Source organism: Bos javanicus, chromosome 24 (assembly GCF_032452875.1).
Source record: "Bos javanicus breed banteng chromosome 24, ARS-OSU_banteng_1.0, whole genome shotgun sequence".
Lineage (NCBI taxonomy): Eukaryota > Metazoa > Chordata > Mammalia > Artiodactyla > Bovidae > Bos > Bos javanicus.
Genome location: NC_083891.1, coordinates 18,278,674 through 18,300,053, shown reverse-complemented (window position 1 = coordinate 18,300,053; position 21,380 = coordinate 18,278,674). Strand labels below are relative to the sequence as shown.

Here is a 21,380-nt window from a genome sequence, read left to right as displayed (position 1 = left end):
AAAAAAAAATGTCTGATACTAGCACTCGGGTAAGAAGTATGCAAGATGTACCTGGACCATCTTATAATACTAGGAAAGAAGAAAGTGAGAGGTGAGAATATATCAAAAGAACATTTGAAAAACCTCCCAGTTGTCAAAGCTGAAAACAATATATTTCTACATAAAGCCACCTTTAATACAAAGAAATAGATAATCTAAAAGTTAAAAGATGAAGAAAGATACGCCACAGAAGCTTTCATTAAAAGATAGAGGGATGAATGTTGTTTCCAGTTCCATGTACAAGAAGCCTGGAAGTCATTTCCTCTTCTTGTTGTCCAGCCCCTTAGTTGTGTCCAATGTTTTGCTGCCCCGTGGGCTGTATGTAGCATGCCAGGCTTACCTGGCCTTCACCAACTCCCTGAGTTTGCTCAAACTCATGTCAATTGACTGGTGATGCTATCTAACCACATCATTCTTTGCCACCCATTTCTCCTTTTACTTTTGATCTTTCCCTGCAGCAGGGTCTTTTCCAAGGAGTTGGCACTTTGCAATAGATGGCCAAAGTGTTGGAGCTTCACTTTCATCTTCAGTCCTTCTGCTGAATATACAGGGTTGATTTCCCTTAGGATTGACTACTTTGACCTCCTTGCTGTCCAATGTACTCTCAAGGGTCTTCTCCAGCATCACAATTTGAAAGTATAAATTCTTCCATGCTCATCCTTCTTTATGGCCCAACTCTCACATCCATACATGCCTACTGGAAAAACCATAGCTTTGACTATATGAACCTTGTTAGAAAAGCAAGAGTCTTTTAATTTCATGGCTGCAGTCACAGTCCATGTGACTGTGGATGTCTAGCTCTGTGGATGTCTAGCTCCAAGATGTCTAGCTCTAGGTGAGTGATCACACCTTTGCAGTTATTTTGGTCATTAACATCTTTTTTGTGTAGTTTTTCTATATATTCTTGCTACCTTTTCTAAATATCTTCTGCTTCTATTTGGTCCATAGTTTCTGTTCTTTATTGTGCCCCTCTTTGCATGATATGTTCCCTTATTATCTCCAATTACTTGAAGAGAGCTCTAGACTTTCCTATTCTATTGCTTTCTTCAATTTCTTTGTACTGTTCACATAGGAATGCCTTCTTATCTCTCCTTGCTATTCTTTGGAATTCTGCATTCAGATGGGTGTATCTTTCCTTTTCTCCTTTGCCTTTTGCTTCTCTTCTTTTCTCAGCTATTTGTAAGGTCTCATGAGACAACCATTTTGTTTTTTGCATATCTTTTTCTTGGGGATGGTTTTGATCACCGCCTCCTTTACAAAGTTACAATCTCCATCCATAATTCTTCAGGCATTCTTTCTCTCTCAGATCTATTCCCTTGAATCTATTTGTCACCTCCACTGTATAATCATAAGGAATTTCAATTCAATTCAGTGCAGTTCAATTCAGTTGCTCAGTCGTGTCCAATTCTTTGTGACCCCATGGACCGCAGCATGCCAGGCTTCCCTGTCCATCACCAACTCCCAGAATTTGCTCTAACTTGTGTCCATCGAGTTGGTGATGCCATCCCACCATCTCATCCTCTGTCGTTCCCTTCTCTTACCTTCAGTCTTTCCCAGCACCAGGGTCTTTTCAAATGAGTTATCTCTTCACATCAGGTGGCCAAAGTATTGGAGTTTCAGCTTCTGATGAATACTCAGCACTGATTTCCTTTAGGATGGACGGGTTGGATCTCCTTGCAGTCCAAGGGACTCTCAAGAGTCTTCTCCAACACCACAGTTCAAAAGCATCCATTCTTCAGTGCTCAGCTTTCTTTATAGTCCAACTCTCACATCCATACCTGAATACTGGAAAAACCATAGCTTTGACCAGATGGACCTTTGTTGGCAAAGTAATGTCCCTGCTTTTTAATATGCTGTCTAGTTTGGTCATAGCTTTTCTTCCAAGGAGCAAGCATCTTTTAATTTCATGGCTTCAGTTACACATCTGCAGTGATTTTTGGGCCCCCTCAAAATAAAGTCTCCCACTTTTCCATTGTTTCCCTATCTATTTGATATGAAGTGATGGGACCCAATGCCATGATCTTAGTTTTCTGAATGTTGAGCTTTAAGCCAACTTTTTCACTCTTCTCTTTCAACTTTAATCAAGAGGCTCTTTACTTTCTCTTTGCTTTCTGCTATAAGGGTGGTGTTACCTGCATATCTGAGGTTATTGGTATTTCTCCTGGCAGTCTTGATTCCAACTTGTGCATCATCCAGTCCAACATTTCTCATGATGTACTCTGCATACAAGTTAAATAAGCTGGGTGACAATATGCTCCTTTCCTGATTTGGAAGCGGTCTGTTGTTCTATGTCCAGTTCTTACTGTTGCTTCTTGACCTGCATAGAAATGTCTCGAGGCAAATAAGGTGGTGTGGCATTCCCATTAAGAATTTTCCACAGTTTGTTGTGATCCACACAGTGAAAGGCTTTGATGTAGTCAATAAAGCTGAAGTAGATGTTTTCTGGAATTCTCTTGCTCTTTTGATGATCCAGCAGATGTTGGCAGTTTGATCTAGTTCTTCTGCCTTTTCTAAATCCAGCTTGAACATCTGAAAGTTCACAGTTCATGCACTATTTAAGCCTGACTTGGAGAATTTTGAGCATTACTTTGCTAACGTGTGAAATGAGTGCAATTGTGTAGTAGTTTGAACATTCTTTTGCATTGCCTTTCTTTGGGATTGGAATTAAAACTGATCTTTTCTAGTCCTGTGGCCACTGCTGAGTTTTCCAAATTTTTCTGGCATATTGAGTGCACTCCATTTCTTCTCAGGGATACTTTCCCACAGTACTAGATATAATGGTCATCTGAATTAAATTCACCCATTCCAATCCATTTCATTTCACTGATTCCTAAAATGTCGATTTTCACTTTTGCCATCTCCTGTTTGACTATTTGCAATTTACCTTGATTAATGGACCTAACATTCCATGTTCCTATGCAAGACTGTTCTTTACACCATCAGACTTTACTTCCATCAGCAATGACATCCACAACTGTGCTTTGTTTTTGCTTTGGCTCCATCTCTTCATTCTTTCTGGAGTTATTTCTCCACTGATCTCCAGTAGCATATTGGGCACCTACCGACCTGGGAAGTTCATCTTTTGGTGTCATATCTTTTTGCCTTTTCATACTATTCATGGGGTTCTCAAGGCAAGAATACTGAAATGGTTTTCCATTGCCTTCTCCAGTGGACCACGTTTTGTCAGAATTCTCTATCATGACCCGTGCATGTTGGGTGGCCCTACAAGACATGGCTCATAGTTTCATTGAGTAAGATAAGGCTGTGGTCCATGTGATCAGTTTAATTAGTTTTCTGTGACTGTGGTTTTCATTCTGTCTTCCCTCTAAGGGATAATGATAAGAGTATTATGGAAGCTTCCTGATGGGAGAGACTGGCTGTAGGGGAAATTGGTTTTTATTCTGATGGGCAGGGCCATGCTCAGTAAATCTTTAATCCAATTTTCTGTTGATGGGCAGGGCTGTGTTCCCCCCCTGCTGTTTCACCTGAGACCAAACTATGGTGGAGGTAATGAAGACAATGGTGACCTCCTTCAAAAGATCCCGTGCAGACACTGCTGCACTCAGTGCCCCTGACCCTGCAGCAGGCCACTGCAGACCCACGCCTCCACCTAAGACTCCTGGATACTCACAGACAAGGCTGGGTTAGTTTCTTTTGGGGTCACTGGTCCTTTCTCCTGGGTCCTGGTGCACATAAGATTTTCTTTGTGTCCTCCAAAAGTCTGTTTCCCCAGTCCTGTGTAAGCTCTGGTGGCTCTATGGTGGGGTTAATGGTGACCTCCTCCAAAAGGGCTTATGCCACAGCCAGGTCTGCTGCACCCAGAGCCCCTGCCCCTGCAGCAGGCCACTGCTGACCCGTACTTCCATAGGAGACACTCAAACACTCAAAGGCCGGTCTGGTTCAGTCCCTGTGGGGTCTCATGGTATGAAACGGTTTTGTTTGAGCCCTCTGAGTGTCTCTGGTGGGTGTGGGGTTTGATTCTAAATGTGATTTTGTCCCTCCTCCCATCTTGCTTGGGCTTCTCCTTTGCCCCTGGATGAGGGGTATCTTTTTATGGTGGGATCCAACATTCTCCTGTTGATGGTTGTTCAGAAGCAAGTTGTAATTTTGCACTTCTTGCAGGAGAAGATGAGTGCATATCTTTCTACTTTGCCATCTTGATCCAGGGAAACCATAACAGATTTAATCTAGGTCAAATAAGGATATATATACATACTTCACACACTGCTGAAGTCTAGCTTGATGGATTTTGAGCATAACCTTGCCAGCATGTGAAATGAGCACAACCATATGGTAGTTTGGGCATTCTTTGGCATTGCCCTTCTTTGGGATTGGAGTGAAAACTGACTTTTTCTAATCCTGTAGCTACTGCTGAGTTTTCCAAATTTGCTGGCATTTTGACTGCAGCACTTTAACAGCACCATCTGTTAGGATTTGAAATAGCTCATCAGGAATTCCATCACCTCCACTAACTTTCCTTAGGAATGCTTCATGCTCCAGGATGTCTGATTCTAGGTGTGATCATACCATCGTGGTTATCTAGATCATTAAGACCTTTTTTATATAGTTCTTCTGTATATTCTTTCCCTCTTTTCTTAATCTCTTCTGCTTTTGTTAGATCCCTACCATTTTTTTCCTTTATCAGGCCATCCTTGCATGAAATATTCCCTTGATATCTCCAATTTTCTTGAAAAGATCTCTTGTCTTTCTTATTCTCTTTTTCTCCTCTATTTCTTTGCATTGTTCATTTAAGCAGACCCTTCTTATCTCTCCTTGCTATTCTCTGGAAGTCTGCATTCAGTTGGTTATATCTTTCCCTTTCTCCCTTGCCTTTCACTTCTCTTCTTTCCTCAGTTATTTATAAAGCCTTCTCAGATAGCCACTTTGCTGTCTTGCATTTCTTTTTCTTTGTGATGGATTTAGTCACTGCTTCCTGTCCAAGGTTACAAACATCTATCCATAGTTCTTCAGCCACTTTGTCTATTAGATCTAATCCCTTGAATCTATTCATCACTTTCACTGTATAATCATATGGGATTTGATTTAGATCATACCTGCCTGGCCTAGTGATTTTCCCTACTTTCTTCAATTTAAGTCTGAATTTTGCAATAAGAAACTCATGATTTCAGGAGCAGTCAGCTCCTGTTCTTGTTTTTGCTCACTGATAGAGTTCTTCTTCACAACATGCAAAGATTTGAAAAGATTGAAAAATCAACAATTTTCCTTGAATATTTAAGAGAGAGAAGGACACAGAGTAAACCTTGCCTCCAAAATGGAGAGACAGAAAAGTTAATACAGGAATCACTGCTTACCAGAGAGCAGATTAGAAACAGAAACCACTGTAGGAACTAGTGGCAGAGTAGGAAAACCTTAGCGGTAATTGAAGAATTGCTGGAGTCTCCATCTGAATGAGTCTGAGACTGAAAAACCCAAGGGAAATGGAGTCATGGAAGGCCTGCACAATATTTTGAAATTTATCTTCATGAATTTGACCAGTTGCCTATAGTGAACCCTGGAGAAAAATTCCTTCATGCTTCCAGCAGTCAAAAAGGGATCATTTTGAAACACACCAGAGCACTTATGGCTTCCCTGGTAGCTCAGCTGGTAAAGAATCTGCCTGCAATGCAGAAGACCACAGATCTTCCTGGGTCAAAAAGATCTCCCAGAGAAGGGTTGGGCTAACCACTCCAGTATTCTTGGGTTTCTTTGGTGGCTCAGATGGTATGTAATCTGCCTGCACTGTGGAAGACCTAGGTTCAAACCCTGGGTTGGGAAGATCCCCTGGAGAAGGGAACCCACTTCAGTATTCTTGCCTAGAGAATTCCACCCATGGGGTAACAAAGAGTTTAACAGTATTGATCAACTTTCACTTCAAGAAAAGAGCACTTCTTTCTTCTTAATAAGGAAGAAGGCCTACCTTCAGGGAAAAACTAGTTAACTAGAGCCTAACCTCTTGGGATACTCTCAGATCCTAACTGTCCTGGGGGAAGGGAAATATTCAATGCCAGTCAACAATAGCCTCCCATGTTGGAAAATGGAAATATCCAATCTCAGCCCACTCTAATCATCTGTACCATTTCATAAAAAGAAAACTGAGAAACACCTGTGAAATTTACAATCCTGAGGCATAGCATCAACTGAAGAACTGAGAGCTAATTATAGGACTGTAGAATACTTCTTTCCCTCTTACACTTCACCAATACATTACTAAAGACATATTTATAGAAGTTCTTTTACCTGGTATATCATGTCTATCTATCAAGAAAACATTGCAAGATATACCAAAAGGTTATATATATATATATATATATATACAAAATTTGAAAATCAGAATCAGACGCAACAAACATGTTGGAAAGATCAGACTGACAATTTAGGCCAACTATGATTATATAGCTGGATGAGATGATTGAATGGTATCACGGACTCAATGGACATGAGTTTGAGCAAACTCCAGGAGATGGTAAAAGACAGAGAAGCCTGGTTTGCTGCAGTCCATGGAGTCACAAAGACTCTGACATGACTGAGGAACTGAACACCAAGAATGATAAATATGCTTGGAGCTATAATGGATAAAGTAGACAGCATGCAAAAATAGATGTGCAGCATATGCAGAGATAGAAATACAAAGGAAAAAAGCAAAAATAAAAGTTAGAGGCAAAAACACTGTAACAGAAATGAAGAATGGATTTGATGTATTCAAGTAATCAAAGCTATGGTTTTTCCAGTAGTCATGTATGTATGCAAGAGTTGGACCATAAGAAAGGCTGGGTGTCGAAGAATTGGTGCTTTTGAACTGTGGTTTTGGAGAAGACTCTTGAGAGTCCCTTGGAATGCAAGGATATCAAATCAGTTAATCCTAAAGGAAATCAACCCTGCTTGTTCACTGAAAGGACTGATGCTGAAGCTGAAGCTCCAATACTTTGGCCACCTGATATGAAAGGCTGACTCACTAGAAAAAAGACCCTGATGCTGGTAAAGATTGAAAGCAGGAGAAGAAGGGGATGACAGAGGATGAAATGGTTGGATGGCATCAATGACTCAATGGACATGAGTTTGAGCAAGCTCCAGAAGATGGTGAAGGACAGGGAAGCCTGGCATGATGCTTTCTATGGAGTCACAAAGAGTTGGGCATGATTGAGTGACTGAACAACAATAGCAAATTCATAGAAAGGACACAGTTGAGGAAAGAAACTGTGAACCTGAAGAATATAAATAAAATCCTCAAAAAACAAAAAGCAAAGAGAACAAAACCTAAAAAGAACACATAGAATATCCAATTACTGTGGGAAAACTGTAATTGTCTGCAATGGGAATATCAAAAGAAGAAGCAAGAGAGAAAGAAACAGAATAAACATTTGAAAAAATAATGACTGAAATTTTACCCAAATCAAAGTCAGACACAAAACCACTGATCCAGGAAGCTCAGAAAACACCAAGAGGATAAATGCCAAAACAATTACAGAAAGAAAAACTATACCTAGGAATATAATTTTCAAGATGCAAAGACAAAGGAAATCAAAGATAAAGGGGGGAAAAAAATCCTGAAAGAAGCCAGAGGGAAAGGTGTTTATCTTACCTACTGAGGAACAAAGGGACAAAGATAATAATTATATCCAATGTCTTCAGGAACATGCAAGCAGGAAGAAAATGGAAAGAAATATTTAGTGTTTAGAGAAAAGCCCCATCAACACAGATTTCTGTACCATGTAATATTATTCTTCAAAAGCGAAGGAGAAATAGGCTCTAGAGGAAACAATAATTGTAGGAATCTGTTGCCACCAGACCTGCACTGCAAATACTGTTCAAAGAAGTATTACAGAGAAAAAAAGTAATATACCTCAGAAATTCACTCTAAAAAAATTAAGGAAAAATTACGGAACACCATCAAAGAAAGAATAAATGAATATAAAATTAAAACTTTTATTTTTTGTATTCTAAAAGCAAGCAAAAATAAAGAGGGAATGTTTATTCTGGAAACTTTGACTTCAAGACAAGAAAGAGTATCACAGATAGAGAAAGATTTATGTAATTATAATGGGATAGTCTTCAAGATGGCATAATAATCCTAAATGCCCATGAAACAAGCAGAGCTTCAAAGTACATAAGGAAAAAACAGATAGGCCTGAAAAAAGAAATAGACAACTTCACAATTACAGATGAAGTTTTCAACATTTCTTTCTCCATAATTGACAGAATAGGCAGAAAATTCATAAATGATATATATGTAACCTAAAAAACTCAAGTAATTTGATCTAATTGTACTTATAGAACACTTAAACAATAGAAGAATACACATTCTTCTCAAGTGACCATGGAATATCCATCAAGATAGAACTGAAACCATGCAACTCAGATTTGGGCTTGAACCCATGGTCTTTTAATTGAGATCACACAGATGGTCTCAGGACTTAATGAGCCTCAGGTTCTTGATGTCTTATCGTGGTAAGAATCCAGTGAGAAACATTGATGGGTAAGAAGTGGATTTATAATCTTGAGAGAGAAACACAATGCACAGATAGAGTGTGGATCATCTCTGAAGGCTGTGCTGTGCTCAGTTGTGTCCAGCTCTTTATGATCCTGTGGACTGCAGCCCACCAGGTTCCTCTGTCCATGGGTATTCTCCAGGCAAGAATACTGCAGTGGGCTGCCATGCCCTCCTCCAGGGGATCTTCCCAACCCAATGATTGAACCCAGGACTCCCGCATTGCAGGCAGATTCTTTACTGTCTAGTTAGTTTTTATGTACTGGGTAATCTTATAGGCTAATAAGTGGGAGGATTATTTCAACTATTTCAGAGAAGGGATATGGATTTCCATGAATTGGGCCACTGCTCACTTTTTGACCTCTAATGGTTGGGCTCAGAACTGTCAAGCTTCTGGTGGATAAGTCATTTAGTTTACACATTACAGTGAGCACATAATAAGGCTTAAGGCTACCTGAAGCTGAATTTTCCAACATCTTGGACCTAGTTGGTACTAATCAGTTTTTATCATGTCCTATGGCTATGTCACTCTTTTAAAAACTGTGCTCTACTTCCTTCCCTCCTGTTTCAGAACAAATAGAATTTAGAAGCAGAAATAATGCAAAGTATCTTCTCAGATCATAACACAATTAAATTAGAAGTTGATAACAAGTGTCTATAAAATCTCCAAATATCTTAAATTAAACAATATAGTACTAAATAATCAGAGCACAAAGAGGAAATTTCAAATAAAATTTGTAAAACAAACAAAAAAATTGAATTAAATATAAACTAAAATACAAATCATTGAAATTCATTTAGCAGCAAAATTATAGCCTTAAGAACACATGATAGGAAAGAAGAAAGGTCTGTAATCAGTCATCCAAGCTTCTTCATTAAGAAATTAAAGAATAACAAAGTAAACCTAAAGCAAGCAGAAAGAATGTAATACTGTAATAAGAGTAGAAATAACTGAACTTGTAAACAGAAAAACAAAAGGGAAAATCACTTTTTAAAAAGCCAATAATTTGAAAACAATAAAATTGATTAATTTTTAGTTAGCATAATCTTTTAAAAAGTAGAGATGCGTGTTGCTAATATAGATGAATGCACAAGTAAAGAGTTCGCATGTTGTAACTAAAAATTGTGCATGTTGCAAAGAAAACTGAAGATCCCAAGTGTTGCAACTAACACCCAGTTCAGACATATAAATAAATATAAATAATAAAGGGTAGTGAGAGAACATTATGAGCAATTTCATGTTCATAAATTGAACAACTTAGGTGACATGGCCACTTCATTGAAAGTCACAACTATCCGAATTCACTCAAACACAAAAATATCACTTGAATGTCTTCTATCCATTAAAGCAATTGAATTTGTAATTAAAATCATTTAAAAATACACCTTAGAACCTAATAATTTTGCTGGCAGAATGGAATGGGGCAGAGCTTTCCCAAGGACCCAAGTGAAGGAGGTCAGGTAAGGACCCTGAGCAACTTTAAACTTGCAATGTAGGCAAGACACAGTAGAGCTTGCTTCTGGCCTGATTATGCTTTCAATTACCCCGGGGCTAAGTATTTCTCAAGTGTGGAGCCTAGGGAGATTTGGAATCTCAAACCTATCCTCTGCAATAGCATTTCTCAGGAATCCTCTAAAGAGAAAGTGACATTGCCAGGATAATTTTGAAGAACATTTTATTTAGCTACAATTCTGCTGTCATTTTCTATATGTTTGGTATTTCACTCCCCTTTTGATTAATAGAGACATTCTCATAAATAAAAGATCTTGGTCTCTTGAAACTGTCTGTCTTGCTCTCTTATTTCTCCTGTGAAGTCATAATCCCCCATTTGTGACATCACTGTCTTCACTGCAATCAACAGTGATGCTTCAAGCTGGGGATTAAATGCTCCAGAAGAGGAAGGCTTTATAAGAGCAGAGGAACTCTCAAGGAAAAAAGGTTCAATTAGCATGGAAATGGCTCTTAAAAAAAAAAGATGTAGGGGTAGAGGGGCTGGAGCAAGGGATGAGTAGACAGTCCCAGTGACTGGAGTGGTTTACTTTGAAATAATTACTTTGGTCTTCCTCTTAACTCTAGCTAAAATAGAAATCATCACCCTCTTGAATGAATAAATATTCAATATTAAGGAAACACTAAAAATTATAACCAACTAAAGGCTGTGGGTTATAAATATGGATATTGTTCCTCCATCATAATTTCCATATGGGCCTGTTAAATTGACCATGGTCAAAGAAACATTAGAGAATGCGGTGGTACAAGAATCAGTTGTGTTTCTAAATATACATAATTTGTCCTGTCCTCCCACTTCAGTATCGCTTTGTAGCAACCTTCAACCCCATCTTTAATTCCTCTAGGGTTTATTAGCCTTCTTTTAGTTTGTTAAAATTTCTAAGCTCTTTTCCACTTCAGTGTTTCACTCTCTGTTGCCCTTCATCCAGGAATACTCTTCCTCCACCCTCATTCCAAGCCTTGTTCTGTTAATCATTCAAGTCCAAACAATAATGATACTTCCCCCGAGAGTTCTGCACTGAACCCTTGTCACTCTCATCTACATTTGTTGTTGTTCGGTCACTCAGTTGTGTCCAGCTCTTTGCGACCCCATGGACTGCAGCACACCAGGCTTCCCTGTCCTTCACCATCTCCTGGAGCTTGATCAAACTCCTGTCCATTGGATAAGTGAATCCATCCAACCATCTCATCCTCTGTCATCCCCTTCTCCTGCCTTCAATCTTTCCCAGCATCAGGGTCTTTTTCTAATGAGTCAGCCCTTCTCATCAGGTGGCCAAAGTATTGAAGTTTCAGCTTCAGCATCAGTCCTGCCAATAAATACTCAGGATTGATTTCCTTTAGGATTGACTGTTTGATCTCCTTGCAGTCCATCTCAAGAGTCTTCTCCAACACAACAGTTCAAAAGCATCAATTCTTTGACCCTCAGCCTTCTTTATAGTCCAATTGTCACATCCATAGGTGACTACTGGAAAACAAAAAACAAAAAAACCCAAAAACATAGCTTTGACTATATGGACCTTTGTTTGATCTCAATGAACCTTTATATTTCCTAGTAACCATCATGATTCTAATATATGTTTATGTGTTTGATGTTTCTGTATACTGTCTCCTTTAAATAAGTTCTATTTTTCATGAATGCAAGAAACATATCCGCTCTAGTAGTGTTACAATTCAGTACTAAGGACAAAACCTGGCACACACATATAGTTGTACCACATTCATAAAGAAACCAAGATTGTACGGCTTCCTTCAGGGATTCTGGAGAAAAATCTCTTCACTGAATGAAGATTAAATGGCCTCCAAATTCATATCAAGCTATACATCTATGTGGGACATCCCAGGTGGCACTAATGGTAAAAAACCCACTTCCCAATGCAGGAGACATAAGAGACATGGCTTTGATCCCTGGGTTAGGAAGATCCCCTGGTAGGGGGCATGACAACTCACTCCAGTATTCTCGCCTGGAGAATTCTGTGGACAGAGGAGACTGGTGGGCTACAGTCCTTAGGGTTGCAAAGAGTCGGACATGACTGAAGGGACTTAGTACGTAGCATGCATACGTCTTTATAGTTCCCAAAGTAATTCTCCTAGTTGCTCTCATCACATGTCTTCTGTTCTCTAGTGTTTCACAATGAAAATGAGCATAGATATAGAACCCAATAAAAGGAGAGGGTTTCATTCTGGGAATTATTTATATAAATATTTATAGGGAATATATATGTATAAGTAGGTTGACCAAATAATCTATCAACTAATAAGAACTATGTCATGTGTAAAGGGGAGTACTATCTATAATTATGATACAACAATAAACCAGAATTGTCTTATGCTAATTGGACATATGGTCACCTTATGTATCAGGTATTTTGGTAAACCTTAGAGAAGATATATATAGAAGATAAAATGTTTATCTTTAAATGTCACATAGTATATTGGAAAGGTGGTATACATAAACTCATAACTATAAAGTGATACATTTATCTTCTCAAGAGGGTTATAGATAAAGTGCTGTAGATATGCAGAGTAAATATCTCTGAAGAGATCAATGACTGTTTCCAAAGAGTACAAATTACGTTAATCATATACTGACAGACTAATTCTTCAAATAATCCCATATAACATGATACAAACATATTAGACTATTCCACATCAATGCCTTAAACCAATTTAACTTATGGCTACAAGATACACTTGCAATGTAAAGAAAGAGAAGAGAGTTCTAGACTATATATATATTCATATATTTGAGGCTTATCTCTCAAACAAGATACCCCATAGGAAAAGACTTGCTTCTTTTCTTGTCACCTTTACACACTATCAACAATTTTTTGGTTCCCTGAACATCCACAGTCACATTGTGTTGATTAATTCGTTGTTTAACTGGGCTAACCACAAAAGATTGTTTGTCATGTCTAGTGATATAGACAAATGTCTAGTGATATAGACAAATGTCTAGTGATATAGAGTGTTCCCTGGTGGCTCAGAGGATAAAGCATCTGCCTGCCATGCGGGAGACTCTGGGTTGGGAAGATCCCCTGGAGAAGGAAATGGCAACCCACTCCAGTATTCTTGCCTGGAGAATCCCATGGAGAGGAGCCTGGCATGCTACAGTCCACGGGGTCGCAAAGAATCAGACACGACTGAGCAACTTCACTTCACTTCACTTTAGTGATATAGAATTAGACCAGTAAGATAATATATCCTCCCTCCTTGTTTTTTATAAAATATGATTATCACAGAATTTATAATTCTGAGTATGATGTTGATGAAACAAAAACATTGTTCCATTACTGGAAGCAACAATGGTCCCAAGCAGCACAAAGTTGCCCCTTACTGGGTCTGAAATAGGGCTGTTAAATCTTACCCAAAGATATTACATTTTTAGAATTTCAAACTTAAACTAAGTCAAGTTGGACTCAAGAAGATCGCGGATAAAGAAGCTTCAGCTTGGAAACAAGAAATAACTTGTCTTTCAGATACCAAGTAGTAGAATGTGGCAAAACTCTAATACCCTGAGTCCCAGTTGAGAATATCTTTCATGCTGCCTTTCATTAGCGAGTCCCCCCATTGTAACAAGATACATGACGTGTGGCTGCTAATTTAGCATGTACTTTTCCAGCAGCTCTAGGTATAAATATATTTCTGTTACCATTGTCTAATGAAAAAGAAAGCATGTATCCTACCCCCTACAATTTCTCCCCACCTTATCTACGCATGTAGAAGTCTTTAAAATTTATGGGGATCAAATACTTAAAAAAAAAATCTAGAAATGTCACCAATCTTCAACTTTCATTACCTTTGAATCAAAGGTATAAGAAATCGGAACCCTAAGGCAAGGCAATGAAAGCTTAATTGCTCTAGAAATATACATCCTATTGTATTGTCAATTTGGCTCTAAGAAATTCAGGCAATCTCAAGTACTCAGGGAATTGAGAAATAGAATTCTCTTTAAAGAAGGATGAAGAAACACTTAGCTTAATTATTTCTTTACTTTTCAGCTTGTCGTTATTAGAAGTGGTGTTTGGGAATTTGGTCAGTACTTCTGCAGAAGACAATGTTTTGCTTCCGCAAAGCATCATCATTGTCATCCTCATCAACAATAAATAGTAATATAACAATTACCAAGATAGATATAGATATCAAAAGCTGATCTAAGTTGATATGCATGTATAACATTTAATCTTCACAAATGTCTTATGAAAGAGGTGATACTATTATTCTCCTTTTACACATCAGGAAATTATGGCTGAATGCACAGTTCTAGCTGCTGAGAACACAAAGAAGTAGGCAAGTTCCCCTAGACAGCTTGTATTATTCATTGATTTTGTCAGTGGATGGCTTAAGTGATAGAGCTATTAGATGAAGTGCAGTCCCAAAGGAGAAGGTGCTATGTTTGCAAGGGCAGTCAGGGAAAATGACAGGACGAGGATGCCCTTGGTTTGCTCATGACGTTGCTAGGTAGACGTTTTAGAGATTTCTAAAATAGTAGCCATTTGTGGGGAAATAAATTAAAAGTGTGATGTTGGTGGCTGGAGTAAGAATGAGTGGACTGAATTTATAGGAGTGAAAGATTTATACAAAGCAAAAGTGATGATGGCAACAATGTGTAAAGCGTATAGGTCAGTCATTAGGACAGTTGGATTCTCATTAAAAATGTTCCATCAACCAACTGTGTGACCTGTAACTTTCTCATCTGTAAAATGAAATACATTAACTAAATGACTTCTAAAATTCCTTAAGTATTAACAAATTCTATGACTTTATGTTACTATAGAAATATTTTCTCACTTTACTGATAGAAAAAATAAGCTCTTCTAGAAATGACTTTTCAAGTTTAACACAAACCAATAAGCAACAGAACTATGTCTAGAACTTAGACCTTCTGACATCTACCTCTCAAATAGAGAAAAAGGAAGACACAGTTTGGGATACATTATTTACCATATTCATTTATTTTAAGAGGTAGTCAATTAACAATGTAAATATATTCAATAAACATTTAGATAAATTTAATAAGTAATAATTTCATATAAAACCACTCATTTAAAAGTGGTTTATTGTTTGTTTGTTCATTTTTTAGTAAGTGTAACATATTCCCTGGCAACTCAGTGGTATAGAATCCTCCTGCCAATGAAGGAGACTTGGGTTCTATCCTTGGGTTGGGAAGATACCCTGGAGAAGGAAATGGAGACCCACTGCAGTATTCTTGCCTGGGAAATCCCATGGACAGAGGACCCTGGCAGGCTACAGTCCATGGAGTTGCTAAAGACTAGTTAGTACTAGTTCAAGACTTAGCACTAAACAACAACATATCAACAGCTATTTTTAGACTGTTTGTCCCTCAGTTTTGTTTTGTTTTGTTTTGTTTTTCTTTAAGACAAAATTTGAGACTGGCTAGACAAATTGGAAAACTAAGGCTCAGAATTCATTATTTATCCTAAATGGCATTTTTCTTTCTTACTGTTTCTTTCATACTATTTGAAAGCAGAATCATATCCCCCAAAGTTGATGTGGCTTTGAAAAAAAGAAAAACAAAAGGAAGGGGGAAAAAAGATTCCAACACTGATCCTGCAGTTGTTCTCACAGTGCGATTTACCCATCAGAGCTGAAAATAACCTATATTTTATTTCCCTTATTTTTAGAAAACTGCCATGGACACAGGGGTGGCCGAGTGGCCAGCTGTGCCCTGAAATGCCTGAAGCCATCACAATCAGCGCTCCACTGTCTGAGGCTCTCAAAATGAAACACTTTGAACACTCATTCAAAGGTGTGAAAGCATGAAATTGGCACAATGGTCAGCTACTGCGGCACTTCCCATATTTTTGCACTGCCTTCTGCTTCCCTTGTCTGCCCTTTCCACTCTCTGTCCCTTGATTCTGACAGTTCTTCAAATATCTGCTTAAACAGCTGTGGCAGCCTGGGAGAGAGAACTGGAACATTCTTAGACAGTCTCTGTCTTGAAGAATACTGAGGGGGAAAAATACTGCATTCAAATTCCCCGAAAATGTTTCCTTAGACAATGGATGGAATAGATGTGAGAAAGGCACTACATACACATCGATACATTAGTGTACAGGTCACTTATTGGTTCAAAGAACCTCCACCTTAACCCACCTTCTTGAGTGCTGAGTTGCTTCAGTTGTGTCTAAGTCTTTAGGACCCTATGGATTCAATCCATGGGATTTTCCAGGCAAAAATCCTGGAATGGTTTGTCATGCCCTTCTCCAGGGGATCTTCCCAACACAAGCATAGAACTAGTGTGTCTTATGTTTCCTGCATTGGTGGGTGGGTTCTTTACCACTAAAGTGAAAGTGAAGTTGCTCAGTCATGTCTCTTTGCAACCCGTGGACTATAGCCCACCAAGTTCCTCCATCCATGGGATTCTCCAGGCAAGAATACTGGAGTGGGTTTACCACTAGGGTCACCTGAAAAGCAATGTTCTCATTGTCTTTCCAATCCCATTACTCATGCCCCGCCTTTCAACTTGATTCAATTAGGATATTCTGTCTAGGGCTTTGGAATGATCTCACCTACCTTGTTTCTATAGTAGAATCTAGCCCAGTCCATGCCGTGATGTGTCTTCAATAGGTTTACCTCAGTGTATTGTTGCATAAATTAAAGTCCAGTATTTCACTCAGCAACTATTTTTGGAAAAGTTGATCCAAATGAGCCTGTACATCATTGACTTTCCAGAGATTGCCATAGGAAATGCACCGTCATCTTGCCTTTACCCATTATTCCAAGAATATACTCTGTCTTCTTTTATATCAGTCTTCATTCCAGAATTTACTAAACACCATTCCTACAGGATGCTTCTATCACTAGTTCAATATTCTTTAGTGCATTTTCATTTGTATAGACATGTTTTTTTTTTTTTAATTGTCCTATGTTGTTTTTAATTCTCACAAAATTCTTGTTTCTTCATAATCCATTTTCATGCATGCATGCTTAGGCACTCAGTCATGTCCAACTCTTTGCATTTTCACACCACTTCAGTTTCTTGCAGTAACCAAGACCATCTAGGTTTTCTTCCTCAGGCATGAGAGGTTCCTGGAGAACAATGGAAGACAAAGATTCAATTCTCAGCTTCTAAATTAGAAAAAAAATTTTTTCCCCAAAATTCAGTGTGGAAAAAGAGGGTTTTGAATATCAAAACTACATCTACACAATAAACAACTATTATAGGAAGAAATATTTGGAGGGAAAAGACAATATATTTTTTTCTGGACTTGATAAATATTAAATGAGCTGCAGGAAAAATGAACATCAGAGGGGAAATAAGAATTACATGTTGAAAACTGTTCCCAGGAAGAGGCAACATTTCTATTAGAGAAAATCTACTAATTATTTGTTGTTTAGTCCCTAAGTCATGTCTGACTTTTGTGACCCCATGGATTATAGCCTTCCAGGCTCCTCAGTTGATGATATTTCCCAGGTAATTATAATCCAAATAAAAAGAACATCGATGCACATTATTTAAAATACAAATGAATCCTTCCACTGTCAGAGAGCTATAATTTACCTCTTGTGTTCTCTCCTTTTTTTGACTTTTGGAGTTACTTAGCCACTAAGTTTTGTCCAACTTTTTGAAATCCCATGGACTTCATCACATCAGGCTCCCTTTCCCTTCACTATCTCCCAGAGTTTGCTCAAATTTATATCCACTGAGTTGGTGACGCCGGCATCCTCTGCCACTCCCTTCTCCTTTTCCCTTCTATCTTTCCCAGCATTAGGGTTTTTTCTAATGAGTCAGCCCCTCACATCAGGTGGCCAAAGGATTTGAGCTTCAGCTTCAGAATCAGTCCTTCCAATGAATATTCAGAGTTGATTTTCTTTAGAATTAAGTGGTTTGATCTCCTTGCAGTCCAAGGCATTTTCAAGAGTCTTCCCCAGCATTACATTTCAAAAGCATCAGTTCTTCCATACTCAGCTTTCTTTATGGTCCAGTTCCCACATCTGTACCTGACTACTGGAAAAACCATAGTTTTGATTATATGGAGCTTTGTGGGCAAAGTGATGTCTCTGCTTTTTAACACACTAAGTTTGTCAACTTTCCTTCCAAGGAGCAAGCATTTTTTAATTTCATGGCTGCAGTCACCATCTGCAGTGATTTTGGAGCCCAAGAAAATAAAATCTGCCTTTGCTCCCATTTTCCCCCCTTCTAATTGCCATGAAGTGCTGGGACTAGATGACATGATCTTAGTTTTTTGGTTTTATTTTTCCTTTTAATATTGAGTTTTTGTTTTTTGTTTTTTCCCTTAAATATTGAGTTTTAAACCAGCTTTTTCACTTTCTTCTTTCACTTTCATCAAGAGGCTTTTTAGTTCCTCTTCATTTAACGCCATTTAGAGTGATATCAACTGCATATCTGAAGTTGTTGATCGTTTTCCCAGCAATCTTGATTCAAGCTTATGCTTTATCCAGCCTGGCATTTTGCATGATGTACTCTGGATATAAGATAAATAAGCAGGGTGATGATATATAGTCTTACCATATTCCTTTTCCAATTTGGAACCAGTCCATTATTCCATGTTGAATTCTAACTATTGCTTCTTGACCCACATATAGATTTCTTAAAAGACATATAAGGTGGTCTGGTATTCCTATTTCTTTAAGAATTTTCCAGTTTGTTGTGATCCACACAGGCAGAGGCTTTAGTGTAATTAATGAAGCAGAGGTAGATTTTTCTTTTTCTTTATTTTTTACAATTCCCTTGCTTTCTCTATGATCCAGGCAATGTTGGCAATTTGTTCTCTGGTTCCTCTGTCTTTTCTAAACTCAGCTTGTACATCTGGAAGTTCTCAGTGTACATACTGCTGAAGCCTAGCTTGAAGGATTTTGTCACAACCTTACTAGCATGCGGAAATAAGACGAGTGCTACAGCCAGCCTTGGATGATATTTGGTTATGTGTTTGTTATCTGTGCTTGATTATAAGTCAGTTGGAAATAACAGAGTGTCTTATTCATCTTTGTACAATCCATAATCACTTACCATAGCAGGCTCCAAGTCAATCATACACAAATAAAATTGAACTTGTGTTCAATACCCTGATCACTCACTAGGCTCAGATATGTGAATAGCCTTCCTGTGTGTCGCCTTTGTTTTTCATATATCTGTCTATGTATGTATGTATGTATGTGTATATACACACAAATATGACTCTGTGTGTATGTGTGTGTGTGTGTGTTTATGTGGCGAAGGGATAGGGCCAGGAGAATAAAATAAAAAATAAAGTTGTTTAATAATGTACCATTTAAGATGCTTAAGAGTTCAGGGTGCAGAAAACATGCTTGAAATTAGAATTTGAAATAAAGAAAATTAAAAATAAAGAAACTCAGTAAGTATTTAGTAAGTAAATACTAAAAGCAGTTTATTTTTTTTAATTTAAATTTATTTATTTTAATTGGAGGCTAATTACTTTATAATATTGTATTGGTTTTGCCATATATCAACATGAATCCACCATGGGTGTACAAAAGCAGTTTAGCTTCTGTTAATTCAGTGGCTCCATATTGACATATGAATCACATTCCTTCTGTCTTTTACATGTTTCTGATTTTACATAGTTCTTTCTCTATATGTTGCCCTTGTCTTTTTCCTATGTCATTCATTGTTACATATGAGCATCATACTCCTTGGTGTCACAGACAGCAGGACAACATGCAAGAGAAGTGGGAATATTTCTTCCACATGTCCCTTTGTAGGAGTAAAAGAACCTTTCAGAGACGTTCCCCAGTAAGATCTCCCCTCACTCTTTCATTGATAATAGGCAAATGTTATAGTAGTCTCTGACAAAGTCACTGGGACCACCACAAATTTCTTCAATTATGAGGATTTATGCAAGTCTCCCTGAGGAGGGTTGAAGGGTTGAACTCTCCAGGAAAATGGGGCTTTGCCTTCAAGGAAGAAAGTGTAATGGCAACAGTGTCTGATAAACGTACCAACAACAGCAACGATAGTGACACTAATGGTAACTAACATTCTTTGAGTTGTTACTCTATTTGAGACTATGTGCTAAACAGTTGAGTATATTGCTGCATTCAATAAACATGGCAACCTTGTAACAGATAAGTATACTGAAACTCAAAGTACTGAATAGATATGTCCAAGGTTACAGAGATAATAAATGACAAGGGAGAGAGTAGAGATTTAAAGCCAAGGCTGTCTGTCTCCAAAGCTATCACTGCTTCTGGTGTTCTACAGTGAAGACTATGAAAAAGCATATACTTTCGAAGCCTCGTTAGAGATGTGCTTCACAAATTCTGTCAACTATTTGCTGGAGCCACCACAGCCACTTTTTAAAGCATGTAATAGGCTTATCTAAACATAGTACTTGCTGATTGTAAACTTTCTTCTAATAGAAATATAAAAGCCGCTTTCAAGTCTCTCTCCAAGCCTACCCATTAATGATCTGTTTTAGGGTCACTCGAAATCTGGATGTCTTTGTCAATTAAACTGAGTTAGAGGAGGCTAGAAAGTGGACAGAGAGGATGGTTCAATCTAATGCATGAACTTGTGAAATTTGACCATGACTCATTTCTTCTCCTGAAAGACAAACATTACCATTAGGGAATAGCAACACTGTATCCTCACACAGTTCTTTGCAAATTGCTGAAGGCAGCTTCCACTAAATTACCCATCCCTGGAGCTTCAAACCAGCGCTTAGATCTCATTTGAAGAGGAAACAATCATTATATGTGGGTGTTATCTTTTTAATGACCAAACTCACATGGCTTCATAAAATGTTTGAGACTTTCAAGCTGATCTTTCCTCCATACCCCTCCCTCCAGATCCAAATGCTTATCTTTCTACTTATCCATGCTTTGTGTTTAGTAGCTGAGAGCTACTGAGTTTCCTGAATGTTTCTTTCCTGACCTCTTCTATCTCAAAGTCATCTTGCAATTCCAGAATTTTGTGTAAAGACACAAGTCAGTTCTTGGCTCTATACTGACAAGTTGTCCAATGACTGTTTAAGGTATGGAAGCTAATGCTTATGTAAACCCCAAGAACACTGAGGGGAGGGGTCAGATGGCAATTCCCTTCCATTATTACCAACTATATCCTGGTAAATGACCTGGCCCACGATAGATGTTCTGTAGATAATATTTTCTCATTTGTATTAATTTATCTATTACTTAATTCAATTATCTATCTTTATCTTGGAATAAATTTTGAGGTAGGCTATAAAGCAGTTTGGGAGGGGGTGGGGGGCCTTGGTGGGGGCAAGTGTGAGGGGTGGGTCGGAAACATTCAATACTTCTAGATAATCAATAGTCTAGAAGTAGCAATAATTAAACATTTACCAATCCTGTAGAATAAAATTTTGCCCACTATTTTCACTTGTC

At 38.1% G+C, this 21,380-nt stretch overlaps 1 long non-coding RNA gene across 1 annotated transcript; it reads left to right on the top strand.

Annotated features, from left to right (window-relative positions):
* The first annotated feature begins 10,373 nt into the window (after nt 1-10,373).
* On the top strand, nt 10,374-16,095 carry LOC133237494 (uncharacterized). Its single transcript, XR_009733216.1, has 2 exons — nt 10,374-10,463; nt 15,677-16,095. It is a non-coding gene; the product is annotated as an uncharacterized LOC133237494 (long non-coding RNA).
* The last annotated feature ends 5,285 nt before the right edge of the window (nt 16,096-21,380 follow it).